Raw genomic sequence first — 20,690 nt, 5'->3', positions numbered from 1 at the left:
AGGAATTTGATATGGTTATTTCTACCATTTTTTAAAAGTAAGATTGCATGAAATCCTTTATTTGATACTGTTTAATAATGAACATATTAGAAGTTAAATTTTAATTTTTCTAAACATTTTTACAAAATGATATTGAAGAATAAATAAATAATAGAGCCCTGCCATTGTAGCTAGTTTAAAAAATTTAAATTCTATCATTTAAAGCATTTATTAAAACCTCATATTTGTAGTGAGTATGTAGAGTTTGATTTTTTAAAGGATCTGTCTTAATTTATAAAATTTTAATATCAATTTTGTTTTTATATAAAACTACTGATCTATTTAATTCAACTTTTTCACTTACTTAGTTAGTAAACAGTCCTTTATTTGGCTTATTTCTTCCAGAAACATAAAATTTACTGTAATGTGAATGACAAAAATGCACAGTTTTAGAAATTTCAAGGGAGGAAGAGAGCACATCTAGTAGTGCTGAAGAGTAATGTTTTTGTTCAAGAGATGGCATGAAAAAGAAGACAATGAAAAGGAGTATTCAGGGAAGAGAGCTAATATTAAAGTTGCAAGGTCACTGGAGAAGGCAGTTTATGTTCTGGCTCCCAGTAATTTCCACCTCCTGTTTTTGATGCCATGTGTAATCATCTGCTCTTTAGTGTGGGCTGAACCTAGTGATTTGCTTCTAATGAATAAAATATAGTGAAAGTGATGAGATGTAGCATCTATGATTAAATTACAAAAGACTGTGACTTTAGGTTGATGGCATTCTCTCTCTTGCCTTCTTGGCTTGTTAGCTTTGAGGAAGCAAGCTCACATGTTGGTGAGGCACAAATGACAAGGAACTGAGAACAGCTTGTCAACAATAGCCAAAGAGCTATTGAGTCTCTCAGTCTCAGTACATGAGGAACTGGCTACTTCTTCAGTCAACTCTTGAGATGACCAGCCTCAGCTGACAACTTGATTGCAGGCTGTGAGACATCCTGAAGCAGAAGACCCAGTTAATAGTGGCCAGATTCCTGAGTCACAGAAACTGCAAGATAATAAATGTGTTTTTAAGGCATTATCTTTTGGAAGAATTTGTAATGCAGCAACCATTATAGTTATTCAAAGAATTATAACATAATTTAAATATTCTATTATCCTATTAAAATGCTGGTGCCTGTCTAATATGACATCTGGCTTTCTTATCTCTAATAGCTGCTTACTAAGTATTTCAAATTTTCCATACAATTTTCATCCTATGGAAATAGATATTCATGTTATGAAATATATGTGCTTAAGTAAATTCTTTAAAATTGTTGTAAAATACAATAATCTATAGGAAATCGTCTTTCCGTAGACATGTCACAGCATTTAATCTAAGGTGAGTTGCCATTTGATGACTAATTCTTATTTTAGAAATCAGATTAACTAATGCTGTCATGTCAATCCACTTTCATATGAAATGTTTTGCCTTTTACCCATATTCAAGCAAAACTTATTTCAATCACAAGGCCCTAATTGAAGTAAGTGAGCTCAAATTAGAATTCAACCAATGCTCAGTGTCCTGTGAGTCAGATACTTACCTTCTTTACCATCATTTTTATTTGGAATCCACCATACTGATAGCCCACTGACTTTTAGTATATATTAAATTAAAGTACATAACCTGAGGTTTCAAGTGCAGGAACTTTTAAACAACCTGCACTCTAGAAGTGTGGAGCTTCTTAATAGTTGAAATCTAATAGCCTAGTAAAGTTTTTCATTTTTCCTTATAATTTTTAAGGGTTGCTTAAATTAAGAACACATTCTTGGAGGAGCTAAGATGGTGGCATAGAGAGGAGTGGAAGCCAGTTAGTCCCCCTGGAACAATTCATAAACTACCAAAAACTAGTAGATAACCTGGAATAACTACAGGGAGACAAACGTGACTGTCCACTCATCATACACCAGCCTGAATTGGGAGAAATGCCCAAGATCATAGCATAAAATCTGTAAGTAAAAACTGCCGACCAACGCCGAGAGCTGAGAGCCGAGAGCCCCTCCCTCACGGAAGCCTCATGGTGCTAGAGCACAGCACTCTCCAAACAAGTGAGTGTACCTCAGCCCAGCTCCAACTGGGGTTTTAATGTTAACTGCTCAATACAGAAAGCAGATCCTCAACAAGCACACAGAGGCTTTTGGTGACAGCTGACTTGGGAGAGTAAGGGGACATATCTGTCTCAGGGCATGGAGCCCAGAGGATCGGGTGCTATCTCTGGCTGATGGGTGAATCTGGGAGCTGTTTGCCCCTTTCTCTCTCTCTCAACCTGGGCAGCTCAGAGGAGGAAGCCTCAGCCATTTTCAGCTCTCAGCTCTTCGCAGTAGAAAAAGCATCAGCCCTTTTAAAATCTCAGCACTCTGAATCAGAGAAACAAAGAATCTATTTATATGCAAATGACCCTCTGGAGGGGGCATAGCTTCCCAAGAAGAAAGGGAGAGGCCCAGCTCTACTACCTGCCTTCCATTCAGGGCCAGACCCCAGAGCCTAGGGGAGGAGAGCTACAGGCCACACCCCCTTACACCAGCCTTGAGTGACAGGCTGACAGGTGCCACCTGCTGGGAAGAAAAGCACAGGGTGTGTCAATCCTCTAAGACACACCATCAGGGAAATCCCATGCTGAATATTTCCTCCTTCTGTGACCTGAGGTTGTTCTCATCTGGGGAAACCTGATTGGCCTAGACAACAGAAAACTACAACCTACACTAAGAAAAACAAAGTTATGGCCCAGTCAAAGGAACAAACTTACACTTCAACTGAGATACAGGAATTTAAACAACTAATGCTAAATCAATTCAAAAAGTTTAGAGAAGATATGGCAAAAGAGATAAAGGCTTTAAAGAAAACACTGGGCATACATAAGGCAGAAATTAAAAGGTCGAAAAAACAACTAGTAGAATCTATGGAAATGAAAGGCACAACACAAGAGATGAAAAACGCAATGGAAACATACAACAGCAGATCTCAAGACGCAGAAGAAAACACTCAGGAACTGGAGAACAAAACACCTGAAAGCATCCACACGAAGGAGCAGATGGAGAAAAGAATGAAAAAAATATGAGCAACGTCTCTGGGAAATTAAGGATGAAATGAAGTAAAAGAATGTACATATCAATGGTGTCCCAGAAGGAGAAGAGAAGGGAAAACGGGCAGAAGCAATAATAGAGGAAATAATCAATGAAAATTTCCCATCTCTTATGAAAGACATAAAATTACAGATCCAAGAAGTGCAGCGTACTCAAAACAGAATAGATCTGAATAGGCCTACACCAAGACACTTAATAATCAGATTATCAAACGTCAAAGACAAAGAGAGAATCCTGAAAGCAGCAAGAGAAAAGTGATCCATGACATACAAAGGCAGCTTAATAAGGCTATGCGCGGATCTCAGCAGAAACCATGGAAGTAAGAAGGAAGTGGTGTGATATATTTGAGATGCTAAAAGAGAAAAACCGCCAACCAAGAATCCTATATCTGGCAAAACTGTCCTTCAAATATGAGGGAGAGCTCAAAATATTTTCCAACAGACAATGAGAGACTTTGTGAACAAGACACCTGCCCTAGAGGAAATACTAAAGGGAGCACTACAGAGTGATAGGAGATAGGAGTGGGAGGTTTAGAACACAGTTTTTTTGGGAGATGGTAGCATAGCAAGGTATGTACACTGAACAAAGATAACTATGAATATGGTTGAGAGAGGAGGGTTGGGAGCATGTGGGACACCAGAAGAAAGGAGGAAAGATAAAGATTGGGACTGTGTAACTCAGTGTAATCTAGTGTGTTCAACAATTGTGGTAAAATATACAAATATGTTCTTTCATGAGAGAGAACAAGTGAATGTCAACCTTGCAAGATGTTAAAAATGAGAAGGCATTGGGGAGGGATGTGCAATCAACATAAACTAGAGACTGTAAGTAACAGAATCATTGTATTATGCTCTCTTTAATGTAACAAAGGCGATATACCAAGGTAAATGCAGATAAGAGGGGGGGATAAGGGAGGGATGTGAGACACTTGATGTTGGTGCTGTCTGACTCTTTATTCTACTCTGATTTAAGGTTATCTTTCCTTTTGCTGCTTCCTAGCTGTCATTTTTTTTCTTCCTTTTTCTTTTTTCTTTTTCTTTTGCCTCTCTACCTTCTTTAACTCTCCCTCCAGCCTTGTGGAAGAAATGTAGATGCCCTTATATAGACAGTGGTGAGGGTGGTGAACACATAAATATGTGACTATACAGGGAACCATCAATTGTTTACTTATGTTGGAATGTATGGCATGTGAACAAAACCATCTTTAAAAAAAATGGGTTGATGACAAAACCTTGAGGGCAATATACTGAGTGAAATAAGCCAGACACATAAGGACAGATATTGCAGGGTCTCACTGATAGGAACTAATTGTAATATGTGAACTCATAGACATTAAATATAAGGTATCAAGATAAAGAATGAGGCTAAAGAATGGGGAGCGATTACTTAGTATGATCTGAATGTTCAACTAGGATGAACTTAAATGTTTGGAAATGAACAGAGGTGTTGGTAGCCAAGATGTGAGAATAACTAACAGTGCTGAAAGGTGTGTGAAGGTGGTGGAAAGGGTAAGCTCAGAGTCATGTATGTCACCAGAAGGAAAGTTGGGGGTCAAAAGATGGGAATGTATAAAACTGAATCCTGTGGTGGGCAATGTCCATGATTAACTATACAAATATTAGAAAACTCTTCCATGAACCAGAACAAATGTATTACAATACAACTAGAAGTTAATAATAGGGGGGCATATAGGGAAGAAATATATACCTATTGCAAACTATATACTACTGTTAGTCGTATTTCAATGTTCATTCATAAACAGTAACAAATGTACTATATCAATGTTATGAGTCAACAATGGAGGGGGGTTGGTTAGGGATATGGGAGGATTCGAGTTTCCTTTTCTTTTTTTTTTTTCTTCTTTCGCTCTATTCTTGTCTGGAGTAATGAAAAGTTTCTAAAAATTGAACAAAAATTAAGTGTAGTGGTGGATGCACAGCTGTATGAGGGTACCGGGGGCAATTAATTGTCCACTTTGTATCTTTGGATAATTGTATGGTATGTGAACAATCTCAATATAAGTTAAACTAAAAAAAAAATTCCTGTAAAAAGAGATATTTGAATGTATTTTATAACAAATAAATAAGTACGACTCTAAATTTAGTTATCAGTAAATAAGATAGGCAAAAGAAGAGAAGAGAGGGAAGGGATACACCCAGTGGAGTAGGAAATACTGTTGTCTAAAATAGGCAAAACAATGTCAGGTTGTAGGAAAAACCAGCACCAGGATACAGTACACACACTATGAATGAAGAGTCAGCAGAAAACTAGGGGTTGTCCAATAAATTCCAGTCACTTGTGTTAAGGGTTTCCAATGCAAACTAAAGGATAAGATGACAAGCACAATGACAAATCTGAGAACAATGTTCAGAAAACCAGATGGCAGACAGTTTAGAGGAAAATTGTTAGCAAATCCCAGGTTTCCATATACTCTTTTGGACCCATCACAGGACACCAATCTTTGGAGAGATATCATCCAAACTAAAGCAGAGCAAAAACATTAGGAGTATTGGGATAATAAGAAAGATGCCAAGTAAAAGAAAAATAAAATAACTAATATTCATTCTTCAACAAGAACCATCTATGTTTCTAGCATTGTGCTTATAAGATAGAAATAGAAATACAAATTTAACACAGTCCTCAGAAACCTTACAGTCAAGTGGAGAAAACAAACAGTGTATATGTACTAGGCATTTTGATGTTCAGGGAAAATTTAGGGTCAAAATATTCTGTTTATCATAGTCTAATTAGATCTTTTTAAGGTCTTTCTGTACAGGGATAATCCCAAATGAAGAGTAAATAAACAAAGCTTTAAACAGACAATACAGAAAATGCATACAAAATGAATTTGGTATCATCCATACTCATTTCCTAATTAAAATTTTACATAAAGCTTCATCTACCCAGGAAACTTCCCTTGAATGCTCATCAACTGAATGATGCAATACTTCTACCTACCATTTATTTGTTATTATTATTTCTTTGTTTTCTTTTTTTTTTTTTTTAGCCACTTATTACTCAGGTTATATTTCAAACTTATGCAGTGGAAGTCAATACTTGGAGATTGGTATGTGTGGCAGTTTTTTGATTTATATAGTTAATGTTAAGCATTGAACCTGATGACAGCAAATATTGTTTTCAGTGATCACAACTAGGGAACTACACTTGATACGACATTAACACTTTTAGTCTTAAGTGAAAATTAATGATTTGTTCAGGTTGCCTGGCAATCTATCTACATGTGGATCTCTCACAATCAAAAAATTATGCAAAATATGTGTAGTAATGGAAGAGGCTTAGAATCAATGAACAGTACTAATAAAATGAGACTGTGAGATGCATTTTATTATTGCTGTTATTTTATATGTATGCGCAAGTTCATGCATATATATTGCTGATTTGTCTGCTTGACAGGGTCATGTAAGAAAATTAAAATATGCAAGGATACAAAACATAACACTACTCTTATGAATAAATATTGGGAATCTTATTTGTAAATTTGACACAAGTACTTTATATAAGGAACAAATCTAGTACTAGCTAATGGAATTCAATTTGAAAATATAAGATAATATATAATTTCTCACAGTAAAAAAATGTTAGCAATATTGTCAACCTTTATATGGATTTTATATGTTGGTATAATATTTTATTGTTAGGGCTTTCATGCATAATCCTACTGAGTCTGAATATAATGCATACTTATAATTCTCTGTTCTCCATAGAATTGTATTTTATTGATTGAAGTAGTTGCAAAGCATTATTTTTAAATTGAGCCTATATTATCAATTTGAACAAACATGGATTCTAATATCAACCAGTTTATAGCCTGCAACAGAGTTTGATGGGTCAATAATAAGCTTTACAATGAATGATAATTGAACTCCATGCAAATTAAGTGGAAACTTAAGTGTCTCTAATTATTCTTGAAGAAATATTAGAATAAATGAAACTTGAAGGATGGATAGAATGTTCTATATGGCAAAGTTGGAGCAGACAATCCAAACTCTGGTAATCACTTTTGAAAAGAAAAGGGATAGAATAACAAGAAGAACAGTTAAAGGAAGAAGAAAGAGGAGGAGGAGGAGAAGGAGGAGGAGGAGAAGAGAAGGAGAAGGAGAGGAGGAGAAGAAGGAGGAGAAAAAGCAGCAGCATCTCACTTGGGGAAATCACACATAGTTCAGAATTTGTGGAGTGTGAATTCAAATGGAGAATGTGACATAGTTAGGTTTGATTTGAAGGCAAGCATGAACATAAAGTACTAGTATAATATACTAACCCCGTGATTTATAAAGAGCCACTAACAAATTGTGAAGCTTTTGTGTGTGTAGGTTGGTTTGGTAAGGATGAAAGACATTGTGTTGAAATAATGGGTTGTGTGGTAAATATTGTTGGTTGTTTCCAAAATGTGTTCCCCTTTCTTCCTGTCCACCTAACTACACTTTCTTGTTCCCTTTGCATTGAATGTGGTTGTGTGTTAAGTTCTTGCCAATAAAATGTGAGCAGAAGGAGACGGCCACGTTGGAAGCTTAGGCCTTAATCTCAGGATATGTCTTCTTCATGTTTTGTTTTTTATCTCCTTTCCTCTGGGTGCAACTGAAGTGACCATGTGTCCTCCATATAGAAAACAAAATATCTTAGGGAGTGAAGAAAGGAAATTTGGAAAGAAGACAAGCTGATTGCAGACATGGGCAATCAATTGGAATTTGTATGTGAGAAAAAAGAGAAATATCTTTCTTCTTTAAGCAATTTTATCATTGGGTGTCCTCCTTTCTGTAGCTTAGTCTTTTACCCTAAGCAATATAGAATCTAAACATATTAACACAAATAAAAGAGAGAAATGTTGAAAGTTTAAGCTTGCATAGCTATGGGGGAGTAGAGAAGACAAGAGGGAAGATGAAAGCTCTAAAAGGAAATAATTTATAGGACAAGGAACTAAATTGATATGAAAGGAGAGAAAGGTATTAAGGATAATATCTAGAACTCAGTTTTGGGTACCAGGCAGTAGAATTTATTGAGTTAGAAATAAGATATGTGCATTAGATTTTAGAGAAGCAAGGTTTGAAAAGAATTTAGTCTAAATTTGTCTAAAATTTAGATAGTTTTAGTACATCTAAGTGCAGCCAAAATTTGGAGTTCAACATAAATTTCTAAGTAGATGCTTTGGATTTAAGTATTGTAGAAACATTTGTGGCAAATAAAGACAAGCATTGTTAAGTTTGCCCCAAATGTAAGTGAAGAGGGAGAACAAAAAAGTCCAAGAGAAAATTTCTAAGATAATACTTAAGAAGTAGTAGAAGTTAAGCTTCAAACAAGAAAGTTGTCAAAAAAGTAGAATAGGGAGAAAATGATTTCATGGAACTCAGTGGAAAAGGAATTTTCAAACAGAAACAGAGGTCAACAGCTCAAATGTCACAAAGAGTTCAAATAAGTTAAAACCAGAGAGGACTACAGAGAAGAGGTACTTTTTTTGACAAATTAGATAATTGTAGCAGGATAATATATCCTGATGTCTAAAAGCATTTTCCAAAAGTAGAGAGTAAGAAAGAACATGTTTTTTGGAGACAAGTGGCAAAATTTTTTATAAGATTTTAACTTTTATATACTGATGTGGGATTTGGATCACCTAATGTACAGTATAATCAGGAGGATGGTTACACTGATCCGGTGGAGTCAGACTCGGAAATAATTAAGCTATATTCATATGTAAAGGGATAAGATTTCATAAATGTCCATTATTTTATCTCTTTTCACATTTAAACTCTGAAATTTTTTAAAATTCCATTTATCGATTTATTAACAAAAACTCAATATTTGAAGGACACATAAATATACTTATAATAAGAATATATAGATTATACATTAATATACATGTAGTATATGACATGCATTTTATCATTTAATGCAATGATTTAATTGGTTAACAGATCATTTCAACTAATGTGATTCCTCAGGGAATATTAAAAGGTATACTTGATTTTTCACATTTTTTTGGAAATCTATTTAATCAAAGCTATCTTCTTGTTGAGAATGAACTGATTTTCCTATATTGCTTCAAACCAGTTAAACATTTGCCTAATTATTAATATATACACTCCTCAATATGCCCTAAAACGGAAAACACATTATCTTGCTCATGACATTTGATGCCACTAAGAGCTGGGCTTCAGCTTTCATAGAGAAACACTGACTGCACATGGGGATCTCTTAAGGAATTGCCCAGTAGAGTAGCCAGAGTAATTCAGTTCATACACAATATAGATATTATTCTGTACTACTCAAAAGCATCTGATAGCTTCACTTAGACAAACAGATAAAGTCCTTGAGAGTAATTATAGACATCTTTCTAAGAGCTAGAAGGACAAATATGTCTTATCCCACTAACTTTCTCACATTCTCCCTTTTTAAGCTTCAATGTCCCCTTGTTTAATTTGCTCTAGCCAATCCTTGTTATTCTTTTAAAACACAGACACACATACAGCTCAGGTCTTTGAACTTACTCACATTTCTGAATAGAATGTTCTACTGCCGGTTAGTCACGTCTCCCTGTTTCCTTCACTTTTTGCACAAATGTCAACTCAATGAGGGCTTTCTTAAATAACCTTAAGTATAATTGTGAACTTTCTAACACTCCCTTCTCCGGCACTTTTTTTTCCTTAATAGATCTAAATACCATCTGATATGTCATATATATTACTTACTTACTTTCTATATTGTCTGTATACTAGAAAGCAAAACAAATCTCCCCCGAAAGAACAAGCTTCTGCATTTTAGTGCCTAGACTCATACCTATCACATAGTGCATACTGAAATAAGTATATGTTGAAAAATGCATAAATTACATCTTATCTTTTATACCTCAATTCCTTTCCTGATGGCGCTCTGCTGAAGATAGTCATGCAGTATCTTCTCAAATACTAAGTATCAAGATGTCTTTCAAATTTTTTAAGTCTCAGAAAATCCTTTTTATTTGCTAATTCATTCTATTCTCTTTGTTTTGCTCTGTTTGTTCTTCCATATGAGCTATTTTGTTTTCTCCCTTTTTCATGCTTTTGAAAATGAGAAGGATATCCCAACTCAGTATTTGTTGCCAGGCTAAATTACTATAGATTATCTTGTTTGACTCTATTTACTTTCAACTTAAATGCTGTTTCAGAACATTTTCAAATTACAACACGCAGACTTGGTTGATGTTGATATATACATGTCCCAATTTAATTATCAGTTTTGACCAGGATTTTTTATTACTATGACTATTCTGAAATGAGAAATTTTCTGTTTCTCTTTTCACTATTGATTTTTCTAATACGCAGAACAAATGAAATGTTTAAGAAATATGATCCCAAGCAGGTATTGTTAACAAGACTCTTACTCGAGCCCTACTCTGCCTTAATATTATACATTGCTAAAAATAATTATTTAGAAGCAATAATCTATCATGAACTGCCAACCCAATTCCTCACCCAGTTGTTTATTGCCATTCTACACTAATATTTTTATAAAAAAGAGGAAGTGGGATGCAAAATACCCTTAACTGTTGCCATGTAAAAAAAAATCACCACCACCAATAAAAGGATACTTTCACAGTTTTAAAGTTGCTTTTAATTTGAACTAATTTCAGAGAAGATGTGAATGAAGGTGAAAATATCTTTCTTAAAAATTTCATTTTATATTTTAATTGTAAAATTATGGATTTTGAATATTTACAAAGTTATACAACCATCATCACTATCTAATTCTGAAATAAATGGAAAGACATCCCATGTTCATGGGTTGGAAGACTTAATATTATTAAGACAACAGTATTGCCTAAAGTGACATAAAAATTCAATACAATTCCTATCAAAATTCTGGCTGCTTTTTTTTGCAGAAATGGAAAAACTGATCCTCAAATTTATATGGAGTTGCAAGGATACCTGAACAGCCAAAATAATCTTGAAAAAGGAGAAATTGGGGGACTTACAGTTTCTAATTTCAAAGCTTACCACAAAGCTATAGTAATTAGAAGAGTGTGGTACTGGCATAAGTAGAGACATATAGGCCAACAAAATAGAATTGAGAGTGCAGATATAAATTCACACCTATGGCCAATTGATTTCCAACAGGTGTGCCAAGTCCATTAATCAGGGGAATAATAATCTTCTCATCATTGGTGCTGGAGTAACTGGAAATCCACATGCAAAAAATGAAAGTGGATTCCTAGCACACACTATGTACAAAAATTAATTCAATGTACATTAACCTAAACATAACAGCTAAAACTAAAACATAAGGAGATATCTTTAGGAACTTATGGTAGGCAATGTGTTTTTAGATTTTACACCAAAAGCTCAAGCAACAAAATTAAAAAAAAAAAATAGATGAAATGGTCGTAATTAAAATTAAAAACTATTTGCATCCAAAGACTTCATCTAACTCTAGAGAGCTCTAGATCTAAGTAGGAAATTTTCAGTCTTTCACTAATGTGTACCTTGTTAGCTGTGGGTTTTTCATAAATGTATTGGTTTAGGAAGTTCCCCTCTGTAAGTGGTTAATTGAGTATTTTTTTATGAAAAGTAGTTGGATTCTCTCAAATATATTTTCTTCATCTATTTAGATGATCGTGTATGTTTCCCAGTATTCTATCATTATGGTATACAAAAATGATTGAATTTCATAAGTTGATTCAGACTTTCATCACTGGGATAAATCTCACTTTATCATTTTGTATAATACATTTTATATGTTGCTGAATTTTGTTTTCCAATACTTTGTTGAGGAATTTTTTTTCTCTAAATTCATAGAAATATTGGTCTGTAGTTTCTTTTCCCTGTAATGTGTGTCTGGCTTTGGCATCAGGTAATACCAACCTCACAGAATGAGTTGGGAAGCATTCTCTTTTCTATTTTGGGAAGTTTTTTTGAAGAATTTTAGTCAGTCTTTAAATATTTGATAGAATTCATCAGTGAATCCTGCTGGGCTAGGACTGTTCTTTATGGAGTTTTTTGGTGACTAATTGAATCTATTTTCCTTAATGAACTTGTCTACCTCTTCTTCAGACAGTTTTGGTAGGGTTTTTTTTTCATCTTTTTTATGAGTTTGTCAATTTCTCTGTTATTTACTTCCTTATCATACAGTTTTTCCCAGTTACTACCTTAAAATCATTTTTCATTTCTGTAAGATCAATGGCAACACCCCCTCTTTCACTTCTATTTCTGGTTTTGATAGTTTGAGTTTTCTTTTACTTTTTTCTTTCTCAGTCAGTTTAAAGGTTTGCTAATTGAACATTTTCAGAGAACCAAAAATTTTGATTTTGTCAATTTTATAGTTTTTTTCTAGTCTCTATTTTATTTTTCCTATATGATCGTCATTATTTCTCTCTTTCTGATTTTTTGTGGGTAGTTTGCTCCTTTATTCCATGTTATTTAAGGTGGATGATTAGGATATGCAGTGAAAAAGTACGATATGCAGTAAAAACTATAAAAAAGTAGAGGCATTTTTCATACCATCACACCACAGCATCTCCAAGGTCAGTAGTAACATCAGGGTCTTTTGAATGGTCACAATGTTTCAGCATCGTAGACACCATGGTTATGTTCCTCAGTGGCCATAACTGACACCTGATGGTAAAGATGAACAGCTTCTCCCTCTCCTTCCTGCAAGCTACCTGGGTTCAAGCTCCACAAAAGTCAAAAACAGACTCCTCGATCCCCACTTTTGCTTAACAAACTGGATGCAGCCCCACCTATATAATACTAGTAAAGTCATAATCCCCAGGTCCACTGTAACTTTCGCTCCCCACCTCCTTTGTTGCATCTCCATTCTCCTGACACATTTCTCCATGTGATCCTTGGAGGCCTGCTGCGCCTCTCTGTTCTGGGACCTGTAAGTACTAATAAACTTTTCTTTTATACATCTTTAGTGTCACTCATTCTTGCTGCACCTGACTATCTAGTGAAGTCTTACAATACATCCTACTTATTTGGGATCTTTCTTCTTCATAATATAGACATTTACAAACCTACATTACCCTATAAGTAGTGGTTTAGCTGCATTCCGTAATTCTCATATGTGCTCATTTTTATTCACCAAAATATATTTCCAAATTTACTTCATGATTTTTTCTTTGACTCATTGTCTATTTAGGAGTGTGTTCAATTTCAACATCTACTTGAAGTTCATAAACTTCCTTTAGCTATTGATTTCTTATTTCATTCTACTGTAGTCTGAGCATGTACTTTGCATGACTGAAATCATTTTAAGTTTACTGAGTCTTGTTTTATGACCTAACATATGGTATATTCTGGAGAATGTCTCATGTCTTCTGCTCTTTTGGGGTGTGTTAGGTTAATTGGTTTACAGTGTTGTTCAAGTCTTCTAGTCCCTTGTTCCTCTCATGTCTATTTGTCTATCCATTACTGAAATTGTGGTATTAAAATCTCCAAGTATTATTGTTAATTTGTAATTTCTGCCTTCAATTCTCTCAGTTTTTGTTATATGTATTTTGGGGATCAGCTCTTATACTTTATAGACTTTATAGTTACTAAATCTTCTTGATGGATTAAACTTTTTATTATTTGAAAATGTCCTTGTTTTTCTCTAGTAAAATTTTTGTCTTAATGTCTGTCTTGTCTGATGATTAGACAAAGACATCCTTACATGCCTTAAATCAATAAGGTGTGTGCAGGCTCATGCCTTTAACACACTGTCAGGCAGTTTAAAACTGTCTTAACCTCATTTTCTTCTTTCAAACTATCTTAAGGTAAACCAGAGTTGAGATATTGGGGCCTTCTTGGGTCTTTCCTTGGCGTATGCAGAGCCCTGCAGATGTGTGAATGTTCAGATTCCCAGAAATATATCAGATCTGGATCACTGTTTTTCCTCTCACTCTTGTCTCTATTATTGTTCTTCATGATTTCAACATCCAAGTGATTGGCTTATTAAACATTCTGACATTAATATGCTGGCCTCTATACCACCAATGATCGTTATCATCATCCTGACTCATCCAACTACTCTCATCCATGTTCACACCCTTTACCTTGTCATCATAAAAAATTACATCATTTCTGAAAATTTTAATGTAACCTCATTCTGTATCCACATATTCTTATTTTGTTCCTAATCTATATTTGTAACTCAGAAACATTTCTTCTACATTATTGAAACTATCAATTCAGTAAACTTATTTTTTTCAATATCCATAGCTCTTTTTACTTCCTTTTAAACCTTCAAAATCTTTTCCTTCACTGCTTACAGTTAATTCATACCCATATGTTCTAGTTTGCTAATGCTGCCGAATGCAAAACACCAGAGATGGATTGGCTTTTATAAAAGGGGGTTTATTTGGTTACACAGTTACAGTCTTAAGGCCATAAAGTGTCCAAGGTAACGCATCAGCAATCGGGTACCTTCACTGGAGGATGGCCAATGGTGTCCGGAAAACCTCTGTTAGCTGGGAAGGCACGTGGCTGGTGTCTGCTCCAAAGTTCTGGTTTCAAAATGGCTTTCTCCCAGGACATTCCTCTCTAGGCTGCAGTTCCTCAAAAATGTCACTCTTAGTTGCACTTGGGATATTTGTCTTCTCAGCTTCCCCGGAGCAAGAGTTTGCTTTCAGCGGCTGTCTTCAAAATGTCTCTCATCTGCGGTTCCTGTGCTTTCTTCAAAGCATCCCTCTTGGCTGTGGCTCCTTTTCAAAATGTCACTCACAGCTGCACTGAGCTCCTTCTGTTATGTCAGCTTATTTATATGGCTCCACTGTTCAACTTAGACCCACCCTGAATGGATGGAGCTACAGCTCCATGGAAATTATCCAATCAGAGTCGTCACCCACAGCTGAGCGGGGTACATTCCAAAGAAACACTCAAAGAACTACAGTCTAATCAACACTGATAACATCTGCCCACATAAGATTACATCAAAGATAATGGCATTTGGGGGACATAATATATTCAAACTGGCACACCATATATCCCAAATTCTTTCTTTGAGTAGAGTCAAGAATGTTGTTAAGATATTTTATCTAAAATTCATGATTCAAATCTCAAGTGGGTACTCAGAAATTTATAAGAATTCCATTCAGGGATTTTCTATTTTTTTCACTTTCAGACAAAAGTACTTAATATTTTGTTATCCTCTTAAAATTCCACATGCCTCCTCCTTCACTTTAAACTAATAATTTCAATTCACATGTCACTGAAAAATTAGGAATAATCAGAAACAACTCCTTCTACTTTTTATTTCCTGATATAAAAACTCATGTGCACCTATATAAATCATGCCTGCCTTAAGTCCTATTATGCTGTGGGACAGCTTCTATCAAAGACAAATGCCTAACTTATACTCTGGTTCAACTCTTCCTTCTCAATAATATTTTCAAGTTGCACCATTTTTAACCTGCAATATCAACCTCTCCTTGTCTTCTGAATTATCCTTTTAAGCATTTAAAAATGATGGAAGATATCACATAATACAAGTAAATTAATAAAAGCTTCCTTCAACAATTTATCTTCTTCCCAGCATGGCATTATTGCTTAGCTTCCCTTAGCAGATGTCTTCTTTCAGTTGTCTATATGGGCATTCTCTGTTACTACATCTCAATTCATCCTTAACCCAATTCTGTCTGGCTTCATGTCCCACCACTCCAGTGATACTGCTCTTCCCAAGTTACCATTGATTTCTAAGTTTCCAAAGCCAAAATATGATTATTTTTGTCTTTTATATTGATTTCTTAGCAGCCTTAGATAGAGTTGACCAACTTTCAGGCCTACTGTCCACCATAAAGACTACCACATAATATACAATTAAAAAAAACTTGAATGGATGAAAGAATTAATGAAGGAATGATTTGGAGATCATCTGACAATCACTAGCAAAATTGTTTAATGCAAAAAATAAAATTATTTTCATCCACAAATTAACTAGTAAGTACATTAATTATGCAGAAACTATTATTGACAATAAGATAATGATATCATTGTGCAATTGAGGACTATAGACATATTTTAAAACATATACATGATTACTCAACCTGATCCAGTACAATGGAATTTATCAGTCCTACAGATGAAAGGGTATCTAATGATTCCCAAATAAAATTATTAAAATAATAGAGTTGATACCTATAAAAGGACACCTATGAATAGAGCAAAATATAATAAATTTATATAATGGAAATTCATTATTTGGTATATTCCAGCTACCAATAATGGCTTCATTTACAATCCTCTCTGGCTAATGAAATCTTATTAAAATATGCATATTAGTGTGACAAAATTATTCAGGCTAAAAATCTTTCTTAAGAAATAGATTAATCTTATAAAGCACATACATGCTATTATTTAGCATTTCTAGTGTAATCATAAGTATCAAATTTCCTATATTTTAATAGAAATAACTTATGTTTGACAGTAGATTTGAAGATGTAAAGAAGCTATTATTCTATTTAGCCAAAAGCACAGTAATATATATACTAAGATAATGAAAATATTTAATAAATTAAAAAGAATGTAAATTTTATTTTTAAAATATTAATGTAATCAATTATTGTAAATTAATATTAAAATGTTATGTGCATATTATTTGGTAGCAAACCCCCATATTTGAGGAAATGTATTGCCTAAAGAAATTTAAATAAGCCTTTGGAGAAAGATCAATTACTTATCTATAATTGTTACATTGAAATGATATGAATATATATAAAGCAAAGTAGAACTCTACAAATCTGCCTTACCTGTAGTTTTCCCCATAGGGATAAATAGAACCACCATCCATCTGCTTATGGGCCCAAACAAAAAACCTTAACCCTCACTTTTGATTCATTCATACATTCTGTCGGATCTATCTTCAAAGAATACCCTAAATATGGCCACTCATCACTTACCATCATTTCCATTTAAACACCCTATTTTAAGACACCTAGATATTACAAAAGCCTCCCATTTAGTCACCTCACTTCCAATCCATGATAATTCACTTTAAAGAGTCAGACATCTTTATAAAATGCAAACTGCCTTTTAATATCCTGCTCAAAACTCTGATGGTTCTCCTCAAAATAAAATACAAAGTAGTTAGTTAAATGACCTCAACGTTCTATGTATTTTGGTTACTGCTGTATCATAATTCCTTAACTCTTTCCAAGGGGCACCTTCTTGCTATCCCTTAAAAATAATCAACTTATTTTTTTATTAAGGCATTTGCAATCATTATCTCTCCTTTCTTGAACGTTCCTACTGCATTGCTCATGTGATTTACACTGTCTTGTTTTTAGATCTCTGTTCAAATGACACCTCCTCAAAGATGCTGTTGCAGTTTGCTAAAGCTGCTGGAATGCCAAACACCAAAATGGATTGGCTTTTATAAAGGAGATTTATTAGGTTACAAATTTACAGTTCTAAGGCCATAAAAGTGTCCAAACTAAGGCATCAACAAGAAGATACCATCACTGAAGAAAGGTCAATGGTGTCTGGAACATCTCTGTCAGGTGGGAAGGCATGTGGTTGGAATCTACTGGTCCTTTGCTCTTGGGTTGTGGTTTCAAAATGGCTTTTTCAAACAGTCTCTGGGCTTCTATCTCTCTTAGCTTCTCTTACTGTGCATCCTTGCTTGTTCTCCCAGGACGTTTCTTTACAAGCATCTGGGAGTCCTATCCCAGCTTCTCCAGGGCAAACTCTGAGCTTCTTCTCTTAGTTTAGCAATCTCCAAACATTTTTGTGTCTGCATCTCCAAGTGTCTGAGTCTGTGTTGGACCCTGAGCTCTCTTAAGTACCCCAGTAAACTAATCAAGACCCACCTTAAATGGGCAGTGCCACACCTCCATGGAAATAATCTAATCAAAGTTTTCACCTACAGTTGGGTGGGTCTCATTTCTATGGAAACAACCTAATCAAAAGATCCCATCCATAGTAATTCTGCACCCACCAGAGTTGGTCAAAGGAACATCATCTTTCTGGGTACACAGCAGTCTCAAACTGGCAAAGATGCCTTCCCTTTCTATCATAGTATCTCTTTTATTTTTCATTAAACTGTATGTTTTTACATATTTGTTTATCTGTCTCACCCACACTATAATGTGACTCATGAATGCCGGCAGTTTGTCTTAGTCATCATTGTATTTTCAGGGACCCATGGAGTGAACTGAATAAATAATTGTTGTGAATAAATAACTTGCTGAAGGTATAATATGAGACTCTTTCTAAGTTATAATATACTTGAATCAGATTAATATATTCATCTCTAATAGAGAGCTTATTCAGCAATTTTCCTAAACAATTTAAAATGGAATCTAAATCTTAATTTGAAGACTTGTTAAGGATTTATACAAATACAAATCAGAGTTGAGCATGCATATTTCAACATTTTATTTGGGGCATTAATAGTTTTTGGTGCAGCAAGGAAGCCAAATCATATAAACAAATGGAAGCAGCTTCAAGCTTCTAGGGATGGCAAGTGATTTTTATAGACATTAAAAAAAAGAAGTTGGCTTGAGTTCTACTGATTGGATGGAGGTTTGCCAGTCTTATAAGGATGGGTTTAAGGCAAGTGGGTTTTGTTTTGTATTGGATCAAATGTAACTAACTCTATTAGTCAGGGCTCTCCAAGGAAACATAACCAATAGGAGATACCTGTAAATATGAGATTATATGAAAGTGTCTCACACAACTGTTGGGAATGCACAAGGCCTTGGGGAAAGCTATGGGCTGAAAACTTTGGTGAAGGTCTTCAATGGACTCCCTAGGAAAGGCTAGCTTGCTAAAGAAAAAAGTGAAAATTCTCTCTTCTTCATTAAAAGTCTTCAACTGATTAGATTAAATTCAATTGATTGGATTATCTTGTTGCAGAAGACACTGCCTTAGTTAATTGTTGAAATAATCAGCCACAAATGTGATCAATTAACTGATGATTTAATAAACCAGCTTTGTGATTTATTAACCAGCCACAAAATGTCCTTGCAGTAAGGGTTAGGCCAGTGCTTGCTTGACCAGACAATTGGGCACCATCACCTGGCCAAGTTAACACATGAACCCAACCATCACAGTATCTTGGTTGGCCACCTTGGTGGGAATTTCAAATTTCAAAGATTTCAAGAGGAAACTCAAGAGGGAATTTGAAGGGGAACTAGGGCATGGGTTTTGCTGTTTTCCTTTTCTGGCTTTAAGTGGGCCCCAAGGATTTCTCTGTGTAATTTTATCAGATTTTAGACTGAGTAAATTAAAAAGAACTTAATCATTTCACATAAAACACAAAAGATAGAAAGATTAGTGTAGACAGAGCACAGACAGCCTTATTAAAGAAGTACACTTTCAAAGCAGATATTAAGAAGCCAACAGAAAATAGACTTGGTTTCATTAAGAAGCCGAATTATAAATTAAAGCTGTCAGTGAGAAACCATTCCTAAAAAACCTCAAGGACCCTAGACCTAAGCTCAGTTTTATGGCAACTTCTGGAAATGTTATCAATTCAAATTGATACGCTTCTGAAATTTTTATTTCAACCATTAAAATTCCTAAATGGAGTATTTAATCTTTCCAGTTCTCTGGTAACTCAAATGCCATTAAACCTGTTCTTTTATCTTTTTATCTGTCACATTTCCTGCTGTGTAATTGTAGTATTTGGCAGCACTTACTTTCCTGTTTTTATATTAGGTGCATTCTCCCTCATTTCCCTGACATCTGACTTCAGCAGACACATGATGGTGTCTTTGTGATTCTACACATAAGCCTCTAATTTTAACTCTGCTTACTCTTTCAGTAACAGAGTTCACATTGGGCATTGTACAGAATTACCTACACATTCAATCTCCTGGCTACACAGTTGTTTCTGTCCTTCAGTTTTGCTTTTTTCCCACCTAATTCATGCTTCAATAGAAGCCATTTATACTTAATGAAAAAAGGAAAATCTACTAATTTACAATATTTTTTCCAGAAATGTTTAGTATATTTGGAGATATTTGGATTGTTAACTGGGTTTTTGTTCTGTTGATGACAGCCTTGCCCTGAGGACTTGAGGAAATAATAGCACAGTTAAATAACCTGTCCTCAGCCTCCTTTAGACAGATTGACTTGATTATTTAAGACTAGAATTTCCAAAAAGAAAAAGAGGCTATTTTCTAAAACTAAAACTATGCTGTTTTTCTTCATGGCACTTTCAACATTTAATATTGTTGCATGTATCTCAAAGTCAATTTGTATATATTTTACATATTTGAAAAGGCCCAAAGGTATGTGCCATATTTTTTTCAGATGTATTCCCTATTTTCCAATACAGTGATTTAGCACATATATGTTCAATAAATATTGATGAATGACTAGAAGCATGAATGAGTCCATGAAATAATTCATGCATTCTTCATTTAAAGACAAACCACAAGCATAGTTCCTTTGGGCTGGATGTCACCAGTAGCTTCTGTTAGACTATGACTTCACTGTCTAGTGGCACAATATCTATAGTAGCTAAACATTAGTTTGACTATGAGATGATGTTACAATGACAAGCAAAAGCTGCACCATAAATTCAGGTCAAGTGAAGATTGACTGCTTAATACACTTATTCTTTTAAATTATCATTGGATGACATGCTGTAAGTCTGTTAGATTCAGAAATTTCATGAGCCAGTCT

This window comes from Choloepus didactylus, chromosome 12, assembly GCF_015220235.1.
Source record: "Choloepus didactylus isolate mChoDid1 chromosome 12, mChoDid1.pri, whole genome shotgun sequence".
NCBI classification, from domain to species: Eukaryota; Metazoa; Chordata; class Mammalia; order Pilosa; family Megalonychidae; genus Choloepus; species Choloepus didactylus.
This window is presented reverse-complemented; position numbering follows the sequence as displayed.